At 40.8% G+C, this 22,207-nt stretch overlaps 1 long non-coding RNA gene across 1 annotated transcript in view; it reads left to right on the top strand.

The window, feature by feature from the left end:
- LOC109456622 (uncharacterized) overlaps positions 1-21,930 on the top strand; it is a 44,518-nt gene extending 22,588 nt beyond the window's left edge. Inside the window, exons 4-7 of the long non-coding RNA XR_012498223.2 lie at positions 9,863-10,067; positions 13,710-13,842; positions 17,056-17,133; positions 21,364-21,930. This is a non-coding gene — a long non-coding RNA (uncharacterized LOC109456622). The remainder of the gene's footprint in view (positions 1-9,862; positions 10,068-13,709; positions 13,843-17,055; positions 17,134-21,363) is intronic.
- The last annotated feature ends 277 nt before the right edge of the window (positions 21,931-22,207 follow it).

The raw sequence follows: 22,207 nt of genomic DNA, 5'->3' as shown, positions 1-22,207 counted from the left end.
GCTCGGTTCTAAGTGTTTTATGTGTACGTTCCATTGTGTTAGCATCCTTTTGAAGACTTTGTTCATTAGTACGTGTTAGTAAGAATTCAAGTGCTTACATTTCATATGTATCCACACATTTTACAGTTCTCAGCAAGGACATATCTTAGTGTGTAGACACTTCCTTCAGGACAGAAATAAGGTTTTCACAAAGTTCTATGTTCTTTTACAAATCAGTTCTAATTTCTTTTTTTTTTAAATTTATTTTTTAAATTTATTGGGGTGACAATTGTTAGTAAAATTACATTGATTTCAGGTGTACAATTCTGTATTACATTATCTATAAATCCCATTGTGTGTTCACCACCCAGAGTCGGTTCTCCTTCCATCACCATATATTTGATCCCCCTTACCCTTATTTCTGAAGTTGCTAATTGATGTTCCTTGTTTACACTCATTCACTGAAGTTGGTCTTTAGCCTGACACAATTTTCGTTACATTCAAAAGTATTCTTCAGTCGTTGGATGTTCAAGCTTCCCAGGCAACATTTATAGTCATAGTACATGTTTGTTTGTTTGTTTTCCTTTTAATCAAGCACCAAGCCGTTTTTATATGAAAAATTTGGACCTTCTATAAGAATAGGTCATATTTACTAAAACCAGTCATCTGAGCATGAGCAAGTTTGGTTTGCTGAGCTCTGTGTTAACTAGAAAAGCATTCCAGCTAAGTTGGTGGTGAATCAACCCAGCAGTAGTCTTGTCAGCTTGCCTGCTTGCGCACCGTTCCTTCTCTTTCCTGGTTCAGTTTGCTATTTGGGCTTGGTGAATGGTGTGTGTGTGTGTGTGTGTGTCTGAGAGCTATTATCTGGCAATGGTGCCAATGTGCTGATGAACAATTTTCAAAATTGACTCCATATTCACAAGTATGAAAAACTTCCTCTGGCGTGAGTGGATCACAAGTCACGTAATTTTGACATCTAAAACAGTACAGTCCCCTTTCTGGATCGTGTTATATAGAATTATTCTAAAACCCCAACAAGTATTCCCAAAGGAAATAAAGTAATTTTTATAGATAAGTTCATAGTAGTGACCCTATAATTGTGAAAATTGGAAATAACAGAAATGTTTAATAAAAGAAGAATGATGACATGGTAGAGAACCATGTAGTTGATAAAAATGATTGCTCTATGACCAAATTGATACATGGAAATACTTAAATAAGACAATGTTAAGTAAAAAAGAAGATCCTAAAGTTTCAAGTACAATATAAATAGTAATTTACAGCTACGTAAAAATATTTATACCTTAATAGAACTGGGTTATAAAACTTTATGCATGAAAATAATTTTGATTTTAATATTTTATAGGGCCCTTACTCAAAAAAAGTTTTTATTTTGAAACAATTTTGAATGATAGTGAAGTTGCAAGAATGATTCTAAGAACTCCCCCTGACGCCATGTACCCTTTACTTGTCACTGATCTGTAATGTTTTGCTACATCTGTTTTATCAGTCACTGTCTGTCCTTCCATATACACATTTTTTTTCCCCTGAATCAATTGAGAATAGGTGGCATATATCATGCCTGTTTACTTCCTAATTCTTCAGTGTGTCTTTCCTAAAAGCAGGGCTATTTTCTTACGTAACTACAGTAGAATTATTACATTCAGGATATTTAGCATGAATGTAATACATTAAAAATGTTCAGTCTGTCCTCCAGTTTTGTCAATTGTCCCAATAGTATCCGAGTCTAGCAATTTCCCCCTCCAGGATCCAATCCAAGACCATGTATTACATTGTCACGTTGTCTCGTTGGTTTCCTTTAATCTGTAAGAACTCGGTTTTTCTTTGTCTTTTATGACATTGACATATTTGAAGGACACGGCCCCATCATTTGATATTATATTCCTCAGTTTGGGTTTGTGTGATGTCTCTTCATGATTAGATTCAGATTTCCTCATGATTAGATGTCTGGCTAGAAAACTACAAAAGAAAGGTCACATCCTTCTCCCAGTGTGGCGTCTGGAGCCACATGATGTCCATCTGCTCCTCATCGGTCATGCTAATGTTGATCATGTGATTACAGTGTTGTCTGGTTTCTCCACATACGGTTACCGTTCCTCCCTTCGCCCTGATAAGCAGCCGGGGGGGAGACGCATTAAGAACAGTAAATACCGTACTCCTGACCCCTCTCTCCCCAGACATAGCCTGTATCTCAGTTCCCTTTATTATTATTATTATTATTATTAGTTCCAGGTGTACAAAACAATGTAATAGTTGGGCATTTACACCCCTCACAAAGTGATAACCCCCCTCCCCAATCTACCACCCCTCCAACATCGCAAAAGCTACTTCTCCCAAGACCTATTTACATATTCCCTGGCTAAACAGGAAAACTTGAGGCAATTTGCTGAGGCTGTCCCTTTGCCTATATAATTATGCCATCCAAACTTGTCTAGTTGGTCCCACAATTTAAGCCTATCTCAAAATGCTATCTGCTGCCCTGTCCTTAACTAGATTTAATGTCTTCCTCTCTCACCTCCAGAGCACGTTGCACTTTTCTTGGGGGCACGTATTAACTTCTACTTTGAGCTTGCAGCTAAGGGTACGCTTCCTTTATTCTCCTTACCAGACAGCGAGTGCCTTGAGGGCACAGACCGTGTCTTAATCTTTTCCGCATCCTCTGCTGTCCCAGAAGACACCATCAGTGGGAGGCGCGTGATCAGTGTTTATTCATGAAGTGCATGTTTACTCTTACTACTCACCACTTCTTAGGAGCTAGTTGAATATTCACTTGCATATTTCAAGAATTTAATTTCATCTGCCTAACATCTCTTCATCTCCAGTTTAACAGCATGCTCTGTTGCTCCTGAAATAAGAATGGAAACCCTTCAGTGTCAGTCATTTCTGTATTCTTAGTTCAGGTGGTAAGAAAGAAAAGTAAGTGTTGCTGAGTGAGTGAGTTGCTTTCTTACCGTGAGGATGTGTGTTCCCTGTTTCCATAAGGTGTGACGAGGCCTGCTGTTCCTCCAGGGCATTCTTCTAACACCCACTAAGGATAACTCCGTCCGTGGATTGATAGGTGAGCAGATCCCTACCTAAAGATCCCTGTGTGTACACACGTTAGAAACTGAAACTATAACCTGCCCCAACCACAGGAGGTAGAAGCCAAGGTTATTAATTTGTTCAGAGAGTATTAATTTGTTCTGCCAAGACATGTAAGAACAAGCATTAATTTAGTTTGTAAGTTTAATGAATGATTGGAAGAACCAAAGTTCTAAGTAGGTCGATCAACTGTTATGGTGTAACCAACTTGCAATTATACTGGGAAGGGGTGTCCTGGCAGATGACACCGGGCTGCTTGTTACTGTCTCTAGAAAATACATAATATGCATAAAATCTATCTTTTCTAAATGTATTTTTTATGTTTGTAAATGGATGCAGCCATATCATTCTTCATAGTTGGACTTACTTTTAGAATATGAACTGGTCTCTTATTTTAAAAATAATTTTAAAATTTTATGATAGTTGTAGATATCCAGGAAAGTTGCAGATAGTATAGAGAACTCCCATATAATCCTCACCTCGTTTCCCCTGTTGTTAACATGCTACATCACTGTATCTGATGGTCACAAGTTAGAAGTGGACGTTGATACAGTATTTTAACTAAAGTTAATACTTTATTCAGATTTTTCCAGTTTTTCTCTAATGTCCTTTTATTTGCTCTGGGATCACATTACATTTAATCATAATGTCTCCCTAACCTCCTCTGGTCTGTGCTTTCTCAGATTTTCTTGTTTTTGATGACCTTGACAGTTTTCCAAGTACTAGTCAGTTTTTCGTTTGTTTGGTTTTTCAGAATGTCCCTCAATTTGGATTTCTTCTGTGTTTTCCTCATGCTTAGATGGAAGTCATGGGTTTTTGGGGAGGAAGATCACAGAGGTGTAATGCCGTTCTCGTTACATCATATTAAGGTTCCAGACGATCACCATTACTGCTCATGTTGATGTTTACCTTGTTAGCTAAGGTGGTCTGATTTCTCCCTGTAGAGTTACTTTTCCTCCTTTTCCATACTCTGCTTTTTGGAAGCCAGTCAGTATGCACAGCCTACTCTAAAAGTACTAAGGGGTAGGAAGTTAAGTCCCACTTCTTAGAGGGGAAGAGTATCTACATAAATTAATTATAATTCTTCTTTAAGGGAGATTTGTCTCTTCTCCCCATTTAATTATTTATTCAATCATTTATTTGCATCTGTATGGACCCAAGGATATTTCTTTTATACTTTGCATTAGAATCCAATATTTTGTTGTTTATTCTGTTGCTCAGATTTGTCCACTTTGGCCATTGGGAGCTCTTTCAGTTGGTTTCTGCATCTCTTTGATGTACCCCATCATTTTGTTTTTTGAGCACTTCTTTCCTTTCTAGTACTATAAGATGCTCCAGAAAGGTTGCCAGGATAATGTATATTCTTGTATATTCCCTGCTCTGCCTCAATAATTAGCCATTTCTCCAAGGAGCCATGGTTCATTTTATAGGAATGGTATTAGAAATCAAGTCCTGGTCCATATTTTGATAATATAGTAATGAATTTTTGAAATGGAAGTGAGAGATGTGAAAGGTAGGAAGCATAGACTTTGATGACAGCTATTGACTTTGAGTCATAGCTATGCTATCAGAAGGCTGATCCACTCTCCCAATTTGCCGGGGACTGAGGGGTTTATGGTACTTTCAGTGACAAAACAAGGATGAGTTGGCCACCCTGGTCATGGAATTGGTTACGTCGCTTGGTTGCAAGTGACAAAAACCCAAATAAAGCTACCTCAGTTAAAAAAGGAAATTTAATGGCTCATTTAACTAGGAAATCTAAGGATGTATGAATTTCAGGCAGAGCTAGATTCAGGGATCAAATGGTGTAACTAGGGCTTCCTCTGCCTCCGTGTTTTACCTCCACTTCCCTCTGTGTGTTGGTTCCTTCTTAGACTCTGCGTGTAGTGAGAAAAGTGTGGTCTTTGTTTAATGGACAAGAACATCTGTCTTCATCTCCTAGGACTGGGATCCGAAGCACCTGGCATGTACTGTGAGTGAGTGGGGCAGGCTGCGTGCAGGACAGTGGGGTGACGGGACCTGTCAGGGTGTTCCACTTACTGAGGCTGTGCAGGAGTGTAGGTTCGCTGTTGCCAGATACTCCAAGTTTTCAGAAGAAGCCAGAAATGTCAAACTCCGACTTAGTTGGTAACTAAGTCCATTAAAATAACAACCATAACACCATCCACACCAAGATAGCGCGCCCACGGGGCACAGCTTGTGGGCTGCCAGTTTGTGACCTCTGTCTTCAGAAGTACAGGACCATTTCCTGGCTGCCTCAGGACATACATGCCTGGGCACACGCCTGAAAAAAGTGCTTCACTTAGTGTTCTCAGGATGCTTTCACTGTTTTTGAAAATAGATCCCAATAGAAGCACAAAATTCATCAAGTGCTTGCTATGTGCCAAGCATTGTGCTAAGCAATTTACATATCTCTTTTAATTCTTACAACAACGCTATGTAGTTACTATCATTACTATCATCATAACCTTCTTACAGATGAGGAAACTGAGACCAGAGAGGTTATGTATCTTACTCGATGTTACACAGCTGAAGGGGCCAAAGCAAGATTTAGACCTTAGCAGCCTGACTGTAGTGCTCAGATTCTTTGCCCCTGTGCTGTATTGCTTCAAACGGCTGCAGAGCAAGACATTTCACGTCTCAGGGTCAGAGAAGGTCAGGGATGGAAGGAACCTTAGAGATTGCCTAGTATGTTAATCTCCTTATTTTGTAGAGGAGGAAATTGAGGCCAAAAGCAAGGGGTGACTTTGAGAAGGTCTCATAGCCCATGTGTGGTTGAGCTGGGTAAGTCCAAAGCCCTTTTGCTGACCATGTAGCTTCCAGGACACACTAACTGCATGGGTTGAAAGTCCATGGTGGGTTTTACAGAGCATTCTGAGCCTTGACAAATTATCCCTGCCATTGCTGTTTCTAAATTGACACATTCTTCATCTCTCATACACTGGGCTCTTCAGAGGGAGAAATATTTTCTTGTCTTTTTAACCAGGAAAGAAGATTACAACAATTATTTTTCTCTAAGTTGATCATTTTATCCATCAGCTCAACCATTGCTATAATTTGAGGGAGAGGCCAAAGCAGGATGGGGAAGACATTTCACAGATATGATAAATATCTGTCTTCTAAGGCCTTTCTGTCAGTTCCTAAGACATATGCCGCCAAGAAGCCTTGAAAGCTATATTTTGTTTACATAGACAAATGATTATAATGCACAGTTTCAAAAACACTAAATTCTAGTGTTTGATTTTTTAAAAGATATGCAGGTGAATTTAACAGATATTTACAGATGACCTTTATGTGCAAAGAATTTTGCTGAGTTTTTTAGAAATATAAAAATTAAGGAGACATAATCCCTATTTTCAAGGAGCTTATTACATAGTAGAGAAAATAGACATATAAGCCTTTAAATATAATAGAATAAAATAAGAGTCATAAAAATAAAACTGTTGATGAAGTACTAGAAAAAGAACAATCAAATCCAACTCAGAGGATCAGAGAAGACTTTCCGAAAGATTTGAGCTGGACTTTGAAGGCTGGTCAGATTTCAGTAGCTATAGTTGGGGATGAAAGCTCTGCATAGCAAAGGAAGAGCATGAGCAGACATCCAGGTGAGACACAGGGCAAGAAAACATGTGGTAACAAGTTTGGTTATACATGTGGGGCTCTGATTGCCAGGCTAGGGAGTCTGCTTCACATAGTAACCGTTGGGCATGTGTTATAGGCTATTGAACAGCGAAGTGTCATGATCAGGGGTGTTTTTAGGAAGATGAACCTTGCAGGGCTGAAGTGGGGAGAGACTGATGATGGATAGACCACTAAAGAAGCTATTGCGGGCCTCTCAGCAACAGCTGATGCTGGTCTGAACAGGAGGCTTGGCAGTGAGAGTACAAGGACATTGATGGACATTGTACAAGTAGCCTTTGGACCTGGAAGTGTGAGATGTGGGAATGGAGTGAAAAAAAAAAAGAAAGATGATTTCTGTGGTTTGGATTCTCAATAACTGGGGGAGTCGTAGTGTTATTACAGAAATAGGGAAGAGAGGAAGAGGAACTGGTTTGGAATAGAAGACAGGATAGTTTAAATTGTTGAGATCGAGTGACCAACTAGCTGTCAATGGAGATGTGTACACTTGGGGTTCTGGTGTGAGTATAGCTCACAGATTTAGGTTTGGGAGTCATTTGCACAGGAAATAGGGGATAGGTGATACTATCTGCCTGTTATTTTCTGTTCCCTAGATAAGTTTCATTATATATTGTGGCATTCGGTCCACATAACAACAGTATGAAACTGAGACCCAGAGAGGTTGATTGATTTGCTCATGTTCGCACTGTTCATCTAGCTCATCAACTATTGAGGACCTGTTGTGTGTCAGATCCTGTTCTAGGAGTGGCAAAACTTAGGTCAGATCTGTCTTCAAACTTCAAGTTTTAGTACATGAGGAAATGAGAGCTGGGTTAGATCCATAAGTGAAAAAACATAGGGTGCAAATAAGATGAAGATTCTTAGGAAACACTAAGCTTTGGAGGGTTAGGGGAAGAAGGGAAAGGCCCAGAAGAAGAGGGATAAGGTGCAGGTAGAGGGATAGGAGCATCAGGATAGCAGCATGTCTCAGAAGAGGAGAGCTAGAACTAGAAGGAAGAAACATTTATCCAGCCAACAGTGCCAAATGCTGCAGAATGAACAAGGGCATAAAAAATGAGCAACAGTCTCTCAGTTTTGTGGTTAGTTGGATAGACGAATTCCAGAAATATGGGGAGGAAAAGTAGCATTAGCAAACAATATGTGCAGAAGCCAGATTTCATGGAAATAAGGAATAAGTAGGTGAAGAAATGGAGGCAATGAGCAGAGATAATTTGGTAAACAAGAGGAAAGGGAGGCAGTGATTAACAAAGTGGGAATGGTAGGAGACCAAGGGGCATGGATTTTAGGGAGGTAGTGAATTATCTGACCCTTGGACCAGGCTTGATTGGGAAGCAAATCAAGCTGAACTGATATAGATTATGGGCTATTATGAACATCAAAGGGCAGTGGGATGAAAGAGTGGGAAAGTTGGGGAGATGGCAGATTATGGTCCGATAGGATAAATTAAATTTCAGTTTAAGATCTTAGAAATGGGGTAGTAGAGATGATAAAGAAAGCTAAGGTTTGACTATATTGAAAGGAAGCTGAGATGGAGTGAAGATAGTTTTTTGGGATTGACGCGGAGGAAGGCCAGTGTGAGAGTCATTAATAGGTATGAGTGGATTTTCCCCTAAAGTGTTGGGGAGTACCAAATGCAGAGGAAGGTCTACAAATATTGGTGGTGGACTGGGTGTGGAGGAAGACCTGGAGGCTGGTTATAGTCGTAAAGCAGTTGGGGAGCTCCTTCCAGTCTATGAACAGCCATGAGGAGGGATGGCAGCTAGTGGGGAAATCAGATGGCCTTCCCCTGAAATGAGGACAGGTTATTAAACAAAGGCTTTGGAGTGCAGGACAGTCAGTGTCAGAGGTGTGTGAAGAAAGCAGAAACCGTGCGTATTCACATGAGAGGGGAGATCTAGAAGACAGATATATAAGAAGTAGTTTAAGTGAAATAAGATGGTCAACAGATTAAATGAAATAAGATGGTCAATAGCTAGAATACATTTGGCTGGGGATGAAAATACTGGGGGCAGATGGAAAGGAGAGGAGGAGGGATAACAAAAACAGACATTTGAGAAGGGGCTTGAGGACATGTGAAAAAGTCTAATTGGACTGCTGGCTGGATTACAGGTCTGTGTGTGCCCAAAAGTGGTTCTAAAGCTAACCACCATAAGTAAATTTAGCTCAAGTGTGCCATACCATATGAATATTTTGGAATACAGAATGGAGCTATGGTACAAAATGCCCTGAATGCTTACTTTGGATTGACTGGTCGAGAAACAATGAGTCTGTAAAGGTCAGGAGAATTCTGTCTTTCTTTCCCCATCCCCTTTTGTAATGCAGTAGATGTCACCATACATCAACATTGTTCTAAAAGTTGTAGTAGCTATACAAATAATCATGTACCCTGGAGGAATAATTCTCACACTTTTTTGGTAATTTTACTTTCTTTGAAATGCTATCAAATTAAAAAGAAAAGTTTTCATTTGCTTAGGTAACTGCCATACTATCTTTAAAAAGTGCAGAGAAGTTCCCTAAGTAAGGCAACGTTTAAAAAATAATTTCGATTACAGTTGACATTCAGTATAGTTTTATATTAGTTTCAGGTGTACAGCATAGTGGTTAGACATTTATATAACTTATGAAGTGATCCCCGTCATTAGCCTAGTACCCACCTGCCACCATCTATAGTTATTACAATATTATCGACCATATTCCCTATGCTGTACTTTACATCCCATTGACTGTTTTGTAGCAACCAATTTGTCCTGCCTAATCCCTTCACTTTTTTCACTCATCCCCACAACCCTCCTCCCATCCAGCAACCATCAGTTTGTTTTCTGAGTCTGTTTCTGTTTTGTTCATTGATTTTATTCTTTAGATTCCATGTATAAGTGAGATCATATAGTATTTATTTTTCTCTGTTTGACTTATTTCACTTAGCATAATACCTTCCAGGACCATCCATGTTTTCGCAAATGGTAACCTTTCATTCTTTTATGGCTGAGTATATTCCATTGTGTGTATGTACGACTTCTTTATCCAGTTGTCTATTGATGGACACTTAGGTTGCTTCCATATCTTGGCTATTGTGAATAATACTGCAATGAACATAGGAAAATAAGCCAACTTTTAAAATAAGTCCTTTTCTTCTGAATTGCAGAAGCCTCCCGTAAGTGGACAGGGTGGGTATTCACGGAGCCAATATAACGCAAGATCTGCCATCAGACGCCCTGCAAGACCTTACCATGTATGAAAGGAGTGACTTGGTGAAGCTATTTAACCTTCTTCAGCTTCAGCTTCTTCATTTGTAAAACTGGAATGAAAGCAACATCTTCCACAGAGATTGCACATGAGGATAAAGTGAAGTAAGGCATTTGAAATCATCGACTCTGAGGGCTGGGTCCTGGGAGCTTACCATTATGGTGATTCTCCTCATTGGAGAATTCATATATATATCAGAGGTTGAGAATTTATGGTCTAGGCTATGTCTGCTTCATCTGAGTCTCTGGACTGTCCTATAGGTTCTGTAACCAAGAGCAAAACCATGGTGCTTATTGAAAGGGAGAACAGGGGAAGTCTTATGACCCCCGGGGAATAAACTCACTGGGAATTTTAAGTGAGGACTCCTTAGGCTGTGGTCCTTGAAACTCTGCTTCTGACTCCCTCTGGAGCTCATACTCTACTTGCTGACCCTGGGGAGACAATGTCAGTTCCTCATTATTACGGAGAGAGTAACTCGATGGAAGCCTCCAGTTTTCCTGGCAAGATCAGGGTTCAGGTTCTATTTATAGCAGGGTTTTGGACTAGAGCTCTGGCTTTGCCTCTGAACTGATTTCTTTACCCCAGGGGTTGTAAGTCAGTTCTGATTCAGAGGTTAAGCAGACAGTTCCAGAGTGGCCGTCTAACTTCCTGTAGGCCTTTCCTACTTCAAATCTACATTGGTATGGGAGCTGTACTAATTTTTTAGGTATGGAATTAGGAAATTAGCTTTAATTTTGCTGATTAGATTTCTAAATAAAATTATACTTTTCACAAGATTGTAGGACTGGATTAGTCCAAAGTATACCTAGACATTTTTTTTAAGCTTTCAAAGGGTTACCCAGATCTTACCTATTTCTTCTCCTCCCCCTCCTCCTCTGTCCTACTCTCTCATCCCCTTTCCAACTCTCCTTTCTTTCCCCTCCTCCCCTCCTCTCATCTTCCCTTCCTTTCTTCTCCCTCCCCTTCCTTTTCCTCATTTATCTATTATCTATCATTCATCTACCTATTCATCGGTAAGTCTATCTAGCCCTCCTGTCTGTCTGTCTGTCTGTTTGTCTATCTATCTATCTATCTATCTATCTATCTGTCTGTCTGTCTGTCTGTCTGTCTGTCTGTCTGTCTGTCTGTCTATCTATCTATCTATCTATCTATCTGTCTGTCTATCTATCTATCTATCTATCTATCATCTATAACTCTGTCACATGTCTTTGTCTATTTTTTGTTTGGTTTTGGTGGGAATATGAACAAGGGTGGTAAGGGAACAGTAGTTGTCTGAAGTCTCAAATACCATTACAGTTTGAAATGTTGTATGAGGGCAGTTCAGTTAGTTATACTTGTATCGTCTGTGGAAACCATGGTCCAGGAAAAAGTGGACTTTCCTGGAGTCAAGAGATCCAATTCAGGGTAATGGGACAAAGCGGAACAAAAAACCTTGTTTAAAGGCTCAAATTCCAGGTGACAAGAAAGCAATGATAATCTCTTTTACCTTCCCAGAAGAGGAGGTACTAGTGGCTCCAACTCCTCATGTGGCTTCATTTTTCAGTTGCCACAAAATTTCTGACCTAAAATGGACCATGGCCCTTGGGTCTGCGACTTGCACCTTGGGGAACAAGCAGGAGCCCCCTGGTGCTCGGGCTGTGACAACACTGCCAGGAATGGGGAGACCAGGGTTCGGAGTTCTTAGCATCACACAGTAATCCCGCGAAGATAGCGCTGAAGTTTGCAGCCTCTGAGGAGCTGTTCTCCAAGGGAACCAACCCTCTTCCACTTCCTAGGCCCAAACACCCCTACTGAGATGCAGGACTGAGGAATGACCCCACACCTCCCCGCTAACTACTCTGGATGACACTGGTTACTCACCTTCCTCCAGCTTCCCAGGGCTACTCCCAGCACATGCCACACCCCACTTACCGTGGTCAGCACCAGAGGTCCAAACCTCCCAGGTCATCCTCATCTTGACGCTGCTTTCTACCCTCCCGAATCTCACTCCATTTCCCTTGCTTGCCTGTAATTTCAAATTCCTCCACTGCACTCTCTGGAATTCCTGGTTTGCCATCAGCAAACTCCTCTGTCGCTCACCCTTCTCTGAATATTTGCTTCCCTTTCTTCCTTTAACTGAAACCTGGCTGTCCCTCTCAAATGGAGCAGGTATTTTCTCTCACCCCTCGTTTGCCTCAGGACCTGTAGATAGAGTAGGTCTTGGTTTCCATATCTCTGAAATTTGGTAGATGGTCCTGGACCAGCTTCTCGGGTTCTTGAGAGAACCAAATGATGCTCTGTGCAGGCTCTCGTAGAGTGAGGAATTACTCAGCTGTGTATGGCTGTGTCGTAGTCCGGGGCTTTTCCCTGAGGGGACATCTTGGCTGCCTACGCCAGGAGCGACTTAAACTCACCTCCCTCACTGTCACCTTTTCTCCCCTGTCAGATCTGTCCTACCTGATGGGCTTCAGCTGTCACCATTCTTTCTCTTCCCACCCCCGGAGGCAGTGGAGCTGCCTTGTGCTTTAAATGGATGGACCATAAAGCCTTTGTTAAGTTGCCTGTACATCCTTTATGTGTGTACGTACATCAGATTGTAAGCCCCCAGAGCGGAGCCAAGTTGTTAACTCACATTTGTGGTGCTAAATTCAGTGCAGTGAGCAGATTGGTTTATCCTCATGAGGAAGATGAAGAGGAGTTGGAAGATTTTTCTTCCATTATATCGAATGCAACTACTGGATTTTATAGGCTCTCTCTTAGAATTTCCTGGATGGCCTCCTCTTTTTCACTTGAATACCTTATTTACCTGGAGTAAAATGCAGGATAGAGAGGTAAATGGTCTGAAAACAAATGTACTGTAATACATTCACTTTGGCTACAAAAATAAAACAACCCAAACCTAGTTTTTCTTGTAGTCTTTAAATCCAGATGGTAGTAAAATTTGACATTTCAATTTCTGTTTGTGAAATTCATTTTGTTTTTAACTTGGGAAGAACCATAGAGCTAAAAATTGTCTGAAGTACTAGGAAGGCCTGGTGAGACCTCTTTAGGAGTGTTATTAATAAGGACTGGGAATTCTAAAAAGAATTTGGAGGCAGTGTAGATAGAGCTGCAAATAACTGCAGTGGGTATGAGTCAGGGTGCTGAGACCCAGACGTAATGGGCTACCCGTACCTCATATGAAAAAGGCAAAGGATTGGCTTGAACAATGAGAGGAAAGAGACATCTGGACAAAAATAGAGACTTTTTTGGTAGCCATATTTAGTTAATTTTTTTATAGTTCTCATTTTTCTTTGTTTATAGTTCTCATTCCATAAGATAAGTTATCTCAACAGTCTGTTCTGAAATTAAGAGTCATATGTAAGATCTTTTTGTAAATAAATATCAATAGTGTAAAGATCCAATTTAATTAATTAAACTCAAGATTTGGGGCCCATAGTGTTCAAGACCAGGTAAGAAGTTTCCCTTACAGAATACTTTATTGGTAAGTTTTATTTCTGACTGGGTCTGTTCTATATTTATTCTTAGAAAAAAATCATAAAAACAAATCAGCATCTGTATGTTATAAACAGTGTTATCAGTTAAGTTTCTTTGGTTGAAAGTGAAGAAAGCTAAATCCAAATGGATTTCTTTAAAAAGGGGATTTACTGGCTTTCATAACTGGCAAGTTCAATGCGGAGACTGGCTTAACTGTTGCTTCACACAGGTGCCCCAGAAACATCTCCAGGACTGGGTCTCACCTCACTCTCTCTCTCTTATACATGTAGGCTTCATTCTTAGATGGAGTCTCCCCTCATGGATGAAAGAAGGCTGCGCCTCCCAAGACTTCACACTGACAAGACTTCACGTCTACTGAGGAGGAGGCGACCTCCCGTCCTCAGTGGATGAACAAGAGCCCAGGTCTGGTTCTGAGTGGCTGACCTGGGTCCTGTGCCCATCCTTGAATCAGTCACTGTGCAAGAGGATTGAAGCTGCTGATTGGCTTAGTCCCGCCGTGGCTCACACTAGATTTAACAGTGGGAACAAGCCCTTCAAACTCCCTGGCTTGAAATTGGTGGGAAGGTGGTTCCTTTAAGGAAATTCATGATGAATATAGGGGTCAAAACAATAGATATCAGCGATAGTAATATTCAACTAAAATACTTGACATTTTACTAGAGTATTTACTAATATTGACTGTTTACTGTGTGCTAGGCAGAGGTGAATATGAAAAGTCTTCTTCAGATTTCTTACAGGACATTTCTTATTTTTAAAGTTGAGGCTGCGTCAGAGCTTTGTTTCCTAGCTCTCATGTATTTAATTATGAGGGTTTGAATACGTGACTGCTTTAGATATACTGTAGAAAGATATACTAATGAACTATTTTCTCCTCACCTTTCTCCAGAGAAATACACATTCTCTGGAGACGGAGAGAACAGATTGCTTCAAATTCTCCCTTCCTTTTACTAATTACATTCTCTGTAATTAGTAGACTAAAATGAGAAAGTTATTTCTGGCACTGAAGGAAATTCCTGTGTGTGTGTATTGCTACTGTATACATCAACTGTGTATTTGTGTGTGCAATGACAGTTGCAGTTTCCTCCACTGGCTGCTTCAGGTTTTTCTAACCTCTGATGATTTCTTCTGTGTTTCCTTCTATGCCCCCCCCCCCCGATAAATGCATAGTATGTACCTGTGTATATGTATATGTGCATGTGTGTATGTGCAATGGATATGAAAATGTTTAGCAAATGATATGGCATATTCATCTATCAGTCAGAGTGGCTGCCAGCTGTAAACAGTACAGCTGTAGTGGAACATCAAAGCTGTGAAGCAGAAGCCATGCCTTAAAGGAAGCAGAGATTCAAAGGTACAAAGAATAGGGTGAGGGAGCCAGTGACAAGTAAGAGAAGAGCAGAACTAGGTCATGAGTGAGAGAGAGAGAGAGCGAAGCAGAGGGAGGACTTGGTTTCCAAGTTGTCTCTGTGGTGGCTTCCCATCCCCCCAAAGGCTGTCTGTACCATGGTTCCTCTGAGATCCCTGTTCCTTTTTGCTCCATTGAGTCTTCCACTGAACCAGCCTCTTCCCTTGCAAAGCTACCTGGAGGGCCTCTTTAGTAGAAACTAAAGCTAAGTAACTAAAACGAATGGCATCGTACTACATCTAGTATTTTGTAAGTGGCTGTAGTAACTTTCCCTTAACGACAGGTCCCTTCTTGTCAGTGGATGGAACTACATCATCACTTCTGTGGCATATGGGGTTAGACACCTGCAGCTCTCACACCGCACATGCTCTCAGCCCCAGTGTGCCCCAGCCATTGCACAGATGTCACCTCACATGCACCTGCTGGAGCTGCACCAGGCTCTTCTCAGTTTCTGTCCCCACATGGGGAACCTGTGGGGACCCATTCAGCCCCTGAGCAGGACAGACTTGGAAGTGTGAGGATTTCATCCTCATAGGAAAACCCTTGACCAGCGACTGATGAGAGCCTGTGGGTAAATGCTCCCTGATGATACCCCGTGGGCTGATTCCGAGGGACACGTTCTACACGGTTCCTTAGGGCCCCCAGGCAGATCAAGCTCCAGTTTCCCTTAGTTTCTGGTTTGATAATACACTTTTATATTGGATTATCCTTCTTCCCAGCTGCATTCCTCCCGGTACCTCATTGCTGTTCCCTGAGTTCACTTCTCAAAACAAGCTACCTGTACTCACGCCCTTGGCCTCTGCTTTCTGACAGGAACCCAGTCTAAGTATTGCATTGCCTGGATGCATCCTTATTTGTTAATTTTTTCCTTGTTAATGGACACCTGGATTATTTTCTTTTTTCATTGTTATAACAATGTTGTAGAGAACAGCCTCGTCAGTATGTCTTTGCATACTGAACGCTTATTTCGTTAGGTGAATTTACTGCGAATGAAATTGCTGAGTCTATTTACTGATCAACAGGCACACATTTTAAAGGGTTTTGATACACAGTGAAGCAAAAAACGTATATTTAAACGTTTCATATTTTTGTCGAAAAAATTAGCCACTCACCTGAAGACATAATCTACGTACAAAAATCTGTGTAAATGACTGACAACGTGTTGCATGCTGGCTGCTTCCCATACGTCAGCCAGCAGCAGCCCGTTGTGACTGTGATCGAGAGGCTTGCTTCACTTGGTTCCCATCAAAGTTGATGCTGAGCTCTTGGACCTAGTTTTGCCTACCACACTTTGGGGCTTTTCAAAACCATGAAGTAAGAAGTTGATGAGAGATTAAAAGATGGAAGTTTACTTGAGAGGCTCACTTTTAGTTATTTTAGGATGACTGTGCTAGTGACAGTGCCACTCAGGAAAGTTTTCCAACGCATGAAGACCTTTAATTCAATCTCTAATGCTTAAACTTTTAAGCTTACTACAAGGAAATTTTTGAGAGAGAGAGAGAGAAATAAAAAGAGGGCACCAACAATGTAAATATCTCTGTGTCAGTATTACTGAAGGAAGCCACAAGTAGGCCTTGGTCTCTCCTTCTCAAGCTGCTGTCAGAAGTGACCCAAGGTAACCCTCCTAAATTCCGTATCCTTGCTGAAGGGGTCTCCCACCTTTGGTGTCACCGCAGTAGAAATAAAGTGGAAATTATCATGTAAGCAAGGAAAATGATATAATCAGTTTTGATAGCGTGTCATATTAAATGCATTCTTATGATTGTATTACCTTGATTGATTATGTACATTTTAGAAATCTTTATATTTTACACTGCACAGTGAGTTGTTAACTTAGAGTTGACAATGGATGATGACTGTGGGTTCCACAAAGGGTACTCAACAGATGCTCGGTTAGATGTATAGCTATGTCTACAGAAAAGAAAATCCTACTGACATTGTTTTGATTTATAGCACTTTTTCCACTACTTTGACGTACAATAAAAATGTTGGGCATTAACTTCTTAGTCAAGAGTGAAAATATTTATAACGTCGTTTCTATGAGAAAATTAAAGTCTGTTTACTTTATGTTGATTTAAAATAACTTTTCCAAGAACTTAACCTATATAAATGAAAGAATTGCTTGTCTCATAACTCTTTTCTCTCTTTGTGTAAACTTATCGGAAATATGGTCAAAAACATTAATACAGTTTAACATTGCTTCTGAATAGGATTCCTGTTGATTAAGTTTGGACAGAAGAGACGGAGCCAGAGCTTGGAGGCTGAGACATGACAGTCGGGAGTTTCAGGTAGGATGTGTGGAGCCATCTGAAACTTTTGAGAATTGAACTAACCAGACAAATTCAGGATTTTTGAAACTATAATCTATACATTTTAGACTGAAAGAAGATTGGGAGAGCAGTCCAAAAACCGGTTTAGGCCTGAGATGATGAAGGCCTAGGCTAATGTGCTGGCTTCGGAAGCAAACATAACGGGAGAAAAGGGATTAGAGAGAAAAGCTGAAGGCACGTAGGGTGCTGGCTAACAGAGGGGCTGGGGAAGAAATGGTCAGAACTGTGACTTGTGTTTGAGTAACTAAGAGTGATGGCTTTTCCACCACTGTATCTTCCATGTCTAAATCAGTGCTTGGCACAGAGTAGCTGCTCAGTAAGTATTTGCTGCAAGAGTGGAGGGCATGTATATCACACAAAAATGAGATGAAGTTATCCATATGTTTCTCAAATTAATTCCTCACTTGATATTTGTGCATCACCCACCTGAGACTCAGTGCAAATACTTACCAACCATATAGCATGGGCTTTTTCTCCCACCAGCAGACCTGATTTGACAGGTTTGTTTTGTAGCATGTACATCATGTTAGCCCTTCGTCTTCCTCTAGGAGTGAATTTTAGCCTCCCTAAGGAGTGATACTTGTATTACTCGTCCTTCATCTTTGGAGCAGCAGATGGCTTGCTGGTAGACCTGGCTACCTATTTTCTTCCTCCACAGAGTCATGAAGAGAAGCATGTTACATTAGTATGTACTAGCTTTGTGTGGTGTGTGGGGACTGGAAGGAAAGGGTTGATTTGCAGGGAGGAAGCCTGAGGGGGCCAGAGTTTATACATGTGAAATCATTCATTGAAAGGATTATGAAGTGCGGGGATGGTTTAGAAGGCTAACATCCCTGTCCTTGAGAAACTTTAAGTAGAGGAAGCCAAAAATAGTATGGTAGGAAGAGTCTAAACAGGAAACAAAGAAAACCCAAATGATATTGGGCAAGTTACAGCTTTCCTGGGTCTCGTTTTCTTCATATGTTAAAAAAGAAGGTTGGTTTAGGTAATCTCTTAAGATTCTTTCCAGTCCTAAAGTCTATTATTCCTTTTCGACCTTAAATGCGTTGATGAAAATACTATCTCTTCTTCACCATGGCTTCCGTTCAGCTTCCTTCTGATTACTTACCCTGTGTGCCATGCTCTTCTCGGCACTTGCTTTAAGCCCTTACCAACCTTTTGACTGTGATCTATAGCTTGTTATCATGGCAGCAACTTCTCCTTATTTTGTTAGGACTTAATAACTCAGTCTGTTTAAGTCACATTACTCTGCTGCTGTGTTTGGAACAGCTAGTTTGGTAAGGTTGTAAAAGGTACCCAGGAATTTATTAGGAGCTGCCTCAAATACAAATCAGCCTGTCTACCCTATAAGTTAGTGTGTACAATCCACATATTTACATTCCCACTGTATTTCCCCCTAAGTCACAACATTCCAGGACTTGGTGGCTGTGTTTGCCCTTTCAACTCTAATCCATCACCTGGAACCATCTTTCTTACCTAATGCCACACTGACACATAGTCCTGTCGTAAGCATTAAAGAGTAAGCAGGTATCTGTTAGGTGGCATCTCCCACTTGCTGTTAGAAAAGGTCTGAGCTCTCATATTTTCAATTCAATAGAATATTGCCAGATCATTGCCTGTTCTGTTTTTAAAAGACTACTACATCATTTTCTCTGAGAAACTTCCTAAATAAATGCGTATAGTATTGTTGACCTCAGATTTCTATATGTATATTAAATTTGGGGGTGGAGCTTAACAAGGAGGTCATAGTTTTAAGCTGTCCATGTAGTACTGGCTATAAATTAAATTATAGGTGAAGATTGAACAGAGATTCAGGGCCTGAGGAAAGCTTTTAACCTTTGCTTATGTGTGCAATGGTGTTGACTCCCTTTAAAAAGGCACTTAGGAGAACAGCACATAAATGCTTAGAGGTAGAAAGTACCCAAAGGGAGGTATTGTTTTTGTTTCAGATGCTTGGATCACTGTCTGGAATTAGTGACTACCTCATCTGGGAATTTATGGAGTTCCATTGGGGACTCTTGTTAATGAACCTTTTACTCAAATCAGAGACTAACCAAGACTTTCAATTTCACAGCTTGTTTCTTAGGGGAACTCATTTACCTCTTGATATATTTCACACAGGGAAGTGGAAACTTGGAGAATGCATATTTTCACACACAAGGCATGAGCTTTTTAAATATATAGACAAAAATAAATATCATTAAGACTGAATTCCTTAAAGAGTGCCTATTTGGGTAGCTCTGTTGTCAAACAGAATCCACCCAGTCCAGGTATCTGTGATTGGGGTAGATTTCACTACCGTCTAGTTCTATTCAAGTTGACATGCTGCCGAGGGCTCCCCTTTCATGACCCACTGCTCCTCTGGGTGTCAGGGACATATGACTATCCTGGGATGTCCTCTAGGGGCAGTTCATATGGGATTCAGCACGCTTTTGGGCATGAGTGGGTGTCCATCTGTTCGATGATGCTTCAAGAATGATGTGCAGGCCTTTGTCAATGGTGGCCTCTTACTCTATAGCTCTTTCCCTTGGCCAGTATGTACTTTTCATTAGAATGTCATTGGGTGGTTGATAAGGACTGGCTCAACGTCCATGTTGTTCCCTGATATTAATTACCATGTGGTTCCTCCAGGTCCATTCCTTGTGTTTATCCAAAGACTCACTTCCACCACCATTTTTCTCTCAACCCCAGCCCAAGGTATCGTCAGTTAACCTGGCAGAAGGAGAGGGGCTGGTTTGCCTTTCTCTGTTCTCTCTCCAGTCTGTTATTATGACACAAACTCCATGCCCTGCTTCCTTCATTCTTGCTATAACTGCCCTAATCCTTCTAAGGCAGAGGGTGGGTGCCTCACATCAACTAAGATGGGGTCCAAAGAAGTGCAGAAAATAGAAGCCACAAAGGTTAATATTTTAAGATACTATTTTATTACATATATTAATATAACAATACCTAGAAAGTGTTATGAGGATGTCAAAAGTAATTATTGGAGCAACTGAACCTAGATTGTCAAAAGATGATGGTAAAGGCTCTCCAGGGCATCTGACATCCCTAAGAAGGTGGTGAGAAGCCACAACTTACTTGTGTAGTTGCAGAGAAGAATTTAGGTCAGCATCCTGTTCCTCTTGCTCCCCATGGCCTGGGCATTCTCTTCTAAAGTCTAGGTCTTTTACTGTTGATTTTGTTCTTTACTTGTACATTTGCTCTAACTCTGGTCTTAAGCACTGAGCCTTTATCAACTTCTTTCTTTGGGGGGTTTTGCCTCTCTCTGTATTATTCTACCAAAACTGGCAAGACAACCACCAGAGTTCTTTCTAATGGACTTGGTATCAGTTTCTGTCCTCTTTAGCAAATGGGTTCTTTTTGAGGGATCAGATCTTTTTGTCCTGCTGTATTGATGAGAGAGAAGTTTTAGAGCATTTTCTGGTGTCAGTCTCTCCTTTCTTAGAGTCTTCCATGTGGGCCGGGCCGGAAGACACCGAGTAACAACTTTAAAAATCTCTTGAGTCACAATTGCTTGGCACATATGTGTTTCACCACTTCATTCCCACTCTCCCATTTCATTTACTCTGCAAAGTTTGGCTTCAGTTGGGGCTGATAACTTAGTCATCTTGCCTTCTGGGTATTTCATTTTTGATATTATTTCATACTACAAAAGATGAGGGCTTAGCTTTCTTTCACTATTCTCCCTTGTACCTAATACATATTTATTTGTGTATTTCCTTTCCTTCCATTCTCCTAATATAGATATATAGTTATTTTAGTAGCATGAATATCCAGTAGATGTGTGATTATGATTATTAGTTGCCATGTGGTGATGTTAGTCCCATTTATCTGAGCCATGGTAACATTTACTTGCCTGCACAACTTTTTGTTTCTCTTGAAATTAATAATTTCCATGTTCGTCAATCCGTTGACCTTTTACTGTGGTTATATCAGGAGTCAGTAAACTATGGAAATAAATTTCATTGAAACACAGGCATGTCCATTTATTTATTTATTGTTTATGTCTGCTTTCAACCTACAAAAACAGAGTTAACACAGCAGACAAGTCTTGTTGTCACACAACAGCCTAGCCGACAGTCCCCCCCGTGTCTTTCCTTGAGGAAAGAAAAGTCTGTGAGACTATGCCTTTTTGGGATTTTATCTCAGTGTTTTACACTTTATGTCTCTCTGTATGGTCCCCAAAAGATGGTTTGCAGCCAAAGATGGGCAAGACATCTCATGTGAGATACAACCTAAGCCCGGCGGAACCGAGTGGGGATCCCCAATGAGCTGCCTTAGAAAATCCGGGAAGGAGTCTTGCCTCCCCTTCTCCCCTGCCTGGGAAAAGCCATTACTGACTCTGGCTTTCCTCTCTCACCTGATTGAGAGAAGTCATGAGGGCAATAAAGATCAGCTCTCTCCACTCATCTCAACGAAACAGTTACAACATGAGACACTTGCACCCCCCCCCCCCCCCCCAGGGAGGTGCATACCTCACCTAGGTTATCATAAGACTTTCCACTCCGGCTGCTTGGGGACAAAGATAATTGGTTTGATTCACTTTTGTGATATGATGGATGAGTCTCACAGACCATGTAAAAAACAATACCACTTCCTTGTATGATTATCAATAAAAGCCACCAGTCGGCCCGATTCGGGGCTCCAGTCTCTGATGACTGCGAGACCCCCTGGCCTTCTGAGATTTAACTGCATTAAGTCTCTGTTTCTTTCTTTCTTAAAACCTAACCCAACGCCGCCCCTTCTTGCACCCTCACTGCCTCTGTTGCGCTGGACACGACAAAGTCTTATGTCACCCTTTATCAATCTGTCTGGCGATTCACTTTATGCTCTTCTATGTTGGATTCTTTGTTAAGAAAGGATCTCCTGTCTTATTTTTTCTAAACATATTCTTGTTACTCTTTCGTTTTAGTGGAACACAATCTCCTACTTACTGAAAAAGGGTATGTGAGAAGTCATTTTTTGAGACCTTGCATGTCTGAAGATGCTTTTTATTTTTCCTTCATATTTGACTAACAGTTTGGCTGGGTGT

The sequence above is a fragment of the Rhinolophus sinicus genome, chromosome 15, assembly GCF_057876585.1.
Source record: "Rhinolophus sinicus isolate RSI-liver-muscle chromosome 15, RSI-T2T, whole genome shotgun sequence".
Classification (NCBI taxonomy): domain Eukaryota; kingdom Metazoa; phylum Chordata; class Mammalia; order Chiroptera; family Rhinolophidae; genus Rhinolophus; species Rhinolophus sinicus.
This window is presented reverse-complemented; position numbering and strand designations above follow the sequence as displayed.